The sequence below is a fragment of the Rattus norvegicus genome, chromosome X, assembly GCF_021556685.1.
Source record: "Rattus norvegicus strain SHRSP/BbbUtx chromosome X, alternate assembly SHRSP_T2T, whole genome shotgun sequence".
In the NCBI taxonomy this organism is placed as follows: domain Eukaryota; kingdom Metazoa; phylum Chordata; class Mammalia; order Rodentia; family Muridae; genus Rattus; species Rattus norvegicus.
In genome coordinates this window covers 19,817,716-19,824,757 of record NC_141554.1, presented here as the reverse complement: position 1 = coordinate 19,824,757, position 7,042 = coordinate 19,817,716, and positions in this window count along the sequence as shown.

Here is a 7,042-nt window from a genome sequence, read left to right as displayed (position 1 = left end):
TTTCCTGGTGTGCCCACTGCTGACAAAGGCCCTAAGATATCTGTACCTTGATCTACTGGGGAAAGAAGTGGACTGTCAGAAATCTATTCAATCTTCACACTACAGGGGAGACCACCACTTCTGCTCAAAATCCCTTCCCTACTAGGTACAAGTCTGGAGCCTTGTGGACACAGGGAATGAGGAGCTGTCAGGGACATGATCCGTCCAGTCTCCGACTGTGATTGTAGCTGCAAGCTAGATTCCAGTATACCCGATAAACTTGAAAGCAGAGAGAAGACCACCACTTCTACTCTGAAGGACCCCCCTGTAGGTCTCAAAATATAGGAAACTAGGAGCTATCTGGGACAGGATCATTCTAGTCTCTGCCTGTGCCCTGAGCAGACCAGGTCCCACAGATTGAGATCCTTTGGGGAGAGAGCAGGAAAGTCAGAAGCGTGTTCAATCCTGAGAGCACAGGAGAGACACCACTGCTGCTCACATACCTGTCCGAAGTGGAACCTGCCTGGAGCACTCTGGATACAGGAACGTAGTGCAGACTTGGACAGGATCCTTCTGGTTTCCATCTGTGTGCAGTGCTCACACAGACCCAAAGTTCTGTACCCAGATCCTCTTCAGAGAGAGTGGGACTCTCAGATGTGGGGACAATCCTGAGAGCACAGGGGAGTCCTCCTCTTCTGCTCAACTTCCTGGCCCACGGGGAACCGTCAAGGAGCCTTCTGGACACAGGATGTTAGGGGCAGTCAGAGACACAATACTTCTGGTCTTTGCCTGTGCATAGAGCTGAACGCCAGTGTCCAAAAGCACTGACACACCTGAGAGCAGAGATATTAATAAGAATTATGTTCGAATGGCCCCTTCTGGAGCTTTCAGGACATAGGAAACCAGGAGCCATCTGGGACAGGATACTCCTGGTTTCTGCCTGTGCCCCAGAGCTGACCCAGTCCCTCAGTTCTTGGTACAAAGATTCTCTGGAGGAGAAACTGTGACTCTCATAAATTCAGAAAATCATGAGAGAATGGGGGAGGCCTCCTCTGGTCTCACCTTTCAGGCCCAAGTTGAACCCACCTGGAGCCCTCTGGAAACAGAAACCTAAGAGCAGACCTGGACAGGATCCTTCTGGTTTCCGGCTGTGTGCAGTGCTGACAAAGACCCAAAATTCTGTACCCAGAACCCTTTGGGAGAGAACTGGTCTCTCAGATGTGGGGACAATCCTGAGAGCACAGTGGAGTCCTCCACTTCTATTTACCTTCCTGGCCTATGAGGAACCCTCCTGGAGCCTTCTGGACACAGGATGTTAGGAGCAATCAGAAACACAGGTCTTTTCCTGTGTATGGAGCTGAAAGCCAGTCTCCAAAAGCGCTGATACCTGAGAGCAGACATAAGGCCACAATTTCTGCTAGGAGATACACTCCTGGAGCCCTCAGGACATAGGAAACAAGGAGCCATCTAGGACAGCATCCTTCTTGTTTCTGCCTGTGCCCAGAACTGAACTGGTCTCTGTACCCAGATTCTCTGGGGGAGAGACCACGACTCTCACAAGTTTGGGAAATCCTGAGATAACTTCGGAGGTCTCCTCTTGGCTTACCTTTTAGGACCAAGTTTAAGCCACCTGGAACACTCTGGACACAGGAACCTAGGGTCACACTGGGATAGGTTCCTAGTAGTTTTTGCCTGGACTCTGAGGTGACAAGATCGTACAGCTGTGTCCAGATCCTGTGAGGTATAGAGCTGGACTCTCAGAAATGCAGACAATCCAGAGAGTTCAGGGGAGACAATGACTACTGCTCACATACCTGGCATGAGAGAAACCCGCCAGGATCCCTCTAGACACAGGAAACTAAGAACAGACTTGGACGGGATCCTTCTGGGTTCTGACATTATGCAGTGCTGTCACAGGCCCAAAGCTCTCTGTACACAGATCCCCTGGGTAGAGAGGGTGAATTGAAGAACAATGGACAATCCTGAGAGGACAGGGGAGAGCACCTCTGCTGCTCTATTCCTGGCCATAAACATAACTGCTTGGAGCCTCTGCACACTGAAAACTAAGAGGAGACTTGGACAAGAACTTTCTGCTTTCTGGATAAGTGCAGTGCTGACACAGGACCAAAGCTCCGTGTACTCAGATCCCCTTGAGTGAGAGTGGGACTCTCAGAAGTGAAGACAATCCTGAGAGGACAGGGGAGACCACCACTTCTTTTCACCATCCTGGCCCAAGAGGAACCTGCCTGGAACCTTCTGGATTCAGGATCCAAAGGAAGTCAGGGACACTAGCTTTTGCCTGTGCACTGACCTGAAAGCCAGTCTCAAAAAGTGCTGATATACCTGAGAGCAGATGTAAGACCACAATTTCTGCTCAGAGATACTTTTATTGAGCCTTCAGGACATAGAAAACCAGGAGCCATAGACAGAATCATTCTTGTTTCTACTTATGCCTGGAACTGAACTGGTCCCACAGCTCTCTGTGCACAGATACTGAGGAGACAGCATGACTCTCAGAAAACTGGATAATCCTGAGAGGACAGCAGGGGCCACCTCTTCTGCTCACCTTCCTGGCCCAAGAGGATCCTGCTTGGAGCATTGTAGACACACGATCCAAGGACAGTCAGGGACTCGATCCTTCTGGTCTTTTCTTGTGCACAGAATTGAAAGCCAATTTCAAACAGCACTGACAAACCTGAGAGCAGAGTTAAGATCTGCTCAGGGATATACTCCTCGAGCCCTCATGCCATAGGAAACCAGGAGCCATCTGGGACAGGATCCTTCTAGTTTCTGCCTGTGCCTGGAACTCACACTCTCCCACAGCTCTCTGTACCCAGATCCTATTGGGAGAGAGTGTGATTCTCATAGGTGTTGACAATCCCGAGGGGACATGGGAGATCACTTCTTCTACTCACATACTAGGCCCATGAGGAACCCATCTGGATCCTTCTGAAAACAGAGACCTAAGAGCAGACTTGGACAGGATCCTTCTGGTTTCCAGCTGTGCCCACTACTGACACCAGTGCAATGCTCTCTGTAAACAGATATCTTGGGAGAGAGCAGGACACTCAGAAGTGATTTCAAATTTGAGAGGTCATGGGATGTCTCTTCTTGGCTCACCTTTCAAGTCCAAGTTGAACTCACCTGGAGCCCTCTGGACACATGAACCTAAGAGCAGACTTGGACAGGATCCTTCTGGTTTCCAGCTGTGTGCAGTACTGACACAGGGCAAAGCTATCAGTACCTATATCCCCTAAGGAGAGAGCATGACTCTCAGAACTGTGGACAATCCTGAGGGCTCAAGGGAGACCACCAATACTGCTCACATTCTTGACCAAGTGGAACCTGCCTAGAGCCTTCAAGACACAGGATCCTCGGAGCAGTTAGGAACACGATCCATCTGGTCTTTGTCTTTGCACAGAGTTGAAAGCCAGTCTCCACCAGTGCTGACACACCTGAGGACAGAAGTAAGACCACAATTACTGCTTGGAGATACATTCCTGGAACCCTCACGACTTAGGAAACCAGAAGCAAACTGTGGCAGGATCCTTCTGGTTTTTGCCTGTTCCCGAACTTAACTTGTCCCACAGCTCTCTGTATCCAGATCCCCTTGGGAGAGAGAGAGTGTGACTCTCAGAAATACTGACAATCATGAGAGGTCAGAGAAGGTCACCTCTTCTGTTCACGTAGGCCTGTGAGGAACCCACCTGGATCCTGTGAACACAGGAACCTAAGAGCAGACCTAGATAGGATCCTTCTGTTTTCTCAGTGTGCCCACTGCTGACACAGGCCCAAAGCTCTCTGTACATAGATTCCCTGGAGAGAGAGCAAAACTGTCAAAAGTGCAGACAATCCTTAGAGTACTGGGGAGGCCACCACTTCTGCTCATATACCTGGCCAAACATGAACTAGCCTAGAGCCCTCTGGATACAGGTTACTAAGAGCAGACTTGGACAGGTTCCTTCTGGTTTACATCTTTGTCCAGTACTGACAAAAGCTGAAAGCATGCCCTACCAAGATCCCCTGGGGAGACAGCATGACTCTCAGAAATGCAGACATTCTTGAGAGCTCAGGAGAGACCGCCAATGCAGCTCACATTACTGACCAAGTGGAAACCGCCTGGAGCATTCAGGACACAGGATCCTATGAGCAGTCAGGGACATGATCCTTCCAGTCTTTGCCTTTGCACGGAGTTGGAATCCAGTCTCCAAAAGCACTGACACATCTGAGAGCAGAGGTAACACCACAATTTCTGCTTGGAGATACATTCCTGGAGCACTCAGGACAAAGGAAATGAGGAGCCATCTGGGACAGCATCCTTCTTGTTTCTGCCAATGCCCAGAACTGAACTGGGCCCACAGCTCCCTGTACCTACATCCCCTGGGAAGAAAGCATGACTCAGAGAAGTGTAGACAATCCTCAGTGTTCACAGGAACCACTACTGTGACTCACATTCCTGGCCTACAAAGAATCAGCCTGGTACCCTTATGGAGTCATGTTACAAAGAGCAAATTTCAACAGGAACCTTCTGGTTTAAGTCTCTGTCCAGTACTGACAAAGAGGGAAAGCTCTCTCTACCAAGATCCCCTGACAAGAGAGCATGACATTCCTGAGAGCTCTGGGTGGGGGGAGGGATGAATGGCCAACACTACTCACATTCCTGACCAATTAGACCTATCTGGATCCTTCTGTACACAGGATCTTAGGGGCAGGCAGAGACACAGTACTTCCGGTTTTTGCCCATGAAACAAGCAGAAAGCCAGTCTCCAAAAGCACTGACAAACATGAGTGTAGAGCTATCACCAGTATTTCTACTCAAAGAAACTCTCCTGGAGCCCTCAGGACCTACAAAACCAGGAGCCATCAGGGACAGGATCGTTTTGGTTTCTGCCTGTTCCCGAACTTAACTGGTCCCACAGCTCTCTGTATTGAGATTTCCTGGGGAGAGAGCGTGACTCTCAGAAGTGCTGACAATCCTGAGGGGGACAGATGAGACCACCTCTTCTGCTCACATACCTGACCCAAGAGGAACCCACCTGGATCCCGCTGAAAAAAGGGACCTAAGAGCAGACTTTGACAGGATCCTTCTCGTCTCCGACTGTGCCCACTGCTGAAACAAGCCCAAAATTCTCCATACCCAGATCCCCTGGGCAGAGAACATGGCTCACAGAAGGGTGGACAATTCTGAAAGCTCAAGGGAGACCACCACTACTACTCATAGCCCTGCCCCAAGTGTTACCAGTCTGGAGCCCTCTGGACAAAGGAAACTAAGAGCAGACCTGGAGAGGATGTTTCTGGTTCCAGGTGTGCCCACTGAAGACACAGGCCCAAATTTCTCTTTTCCAGATCGCCTGGGCAAAGATCAGGACTGTCCGAAATGTGTTCAAACGTGAGAGCACAAGGGAGACCACCACTTCTGCCCATACCTTCCATAAGAGGTACCCATTCTGGTATTTGCCCATGCATGGAACTGAAAGCCAGTATCCAGTAGCACTGACACAACAAAGAGCAGAGGTTTGACCACCATTTCTGATCTGAGGGACCCTCCTGGAGCCTGTAGGACATAGGAAGCCAGGAGCTGTCTCGGACAGGATGCTTGTGGTTTGTGCCTCTGCCCGGATTTGACCTGATCCCACAGATCTCTGTACCCAGATCCCCTGGGGAGCAAGTGTGACTCTCAGTAGTGCACAAAATCCTGAGAAGACAGGAGAGGCCTCCTCTTGGCTCAGCTTTCTGAACCAAGTTGAATCTACCTGCTGTCCTCTGGACACAGGAACCAAGGAGCAGACCGGGATAGGTTCCTTGCAGTTTCTGCCTGCTCCCTGAGCTGACCTTGTCCTACAGCTTTCTATAGCCAGATACCCTGTGGTATAGAGCTGGACTCTCAGAAGTGCAGACAATCCTGAGAGCTCAGTGGAGACCACCAATACTGCTCACATACCTGGCCCAAGAGGAACCCGCCTGGAGCCTTGTGGACAAAGGAGACTTAGAGCAGACTTAGACAGAATTCTTCTGTTTTCCGTTTGTTCTGTGTTGACACAGGCCCAAAGCACACTGTACCCAGATCCCCTGGACAGAGAGTGATACTCTCAAAAGTGCAAACCAGCTTGAGAGCTCAGGGGAGTCCACCCTACTACTGTTCACATAGCTGGCACAAGAGGAATCCATCTGGAGCCTTCTGGACACAGGATCCTAAGAGCAGACTTGGATAGGATCATTCTGGATTACAGCTGTGACTAGTGCTGACTCAGGCCCAGAGCTCTCTGTACTCAGACCTCTGGGGAGAGAGAGGGACTATCAGAAGTACATTAAATCCTGAGAGCACTGTGGAGAACAAGAAACCTGCTAACATTCCTGCCCCAAGAGGAACCTGTCTAAAGCCTTCTGGTCACAGGAACCTAGGAGCAGACAGAGACAGGATCCTCTGGTCTTTGCCCATGCTAGAGCTGAAAGCCAGTCTCCAGGAGCACTGACACATTTGAAAGCAGAGGTAAGACCACCGTTTCTCCTCTGAGGGACACTCCTGGAGATGGAGACCTCAGGACATAGGAGACCAGGAGCCATCTGTAACAGGATAATTCTGGTTTTCACCTGTGTCCAGAGCTGACTGGGTTCCAGAGCTCTCTGTACCCAGATCCCATGAGAGACAGTGTGACTCTCAAAAGTGCAGACAATTCTGAGAGCACAGGAGATACCCCGACTTCTGCTCGCCTTCCTGGTCCAAGAAAAAGCTGCCTGGACCCCTGTGGACCCAAGAATATAGGAGCAGAATGGGACAGGATCCTTGCGGTTTCTGCCTGCTCCTGGAGCTCACCCGGTCACCCAGCGTTCTGTATCCAGATCACATGGGGGAGAAACTTGAACTTTCAGAAGTGTGGACAATCTTGAGAGCTCAGGGGAGAAAATATCTTCTGCTCACAGCTCTGTCCCGAGACGAACCTCCCTGGAGCCCTCTGGACAAATGAACCTAAGAGAATTCTGTGACTGGAGGCTTAAGGTCTCTGCCTGCATCCAGAGCTGACCCAGGTCCACAAATCTCTGTGCCCAGATTCCCTGCAGAGAG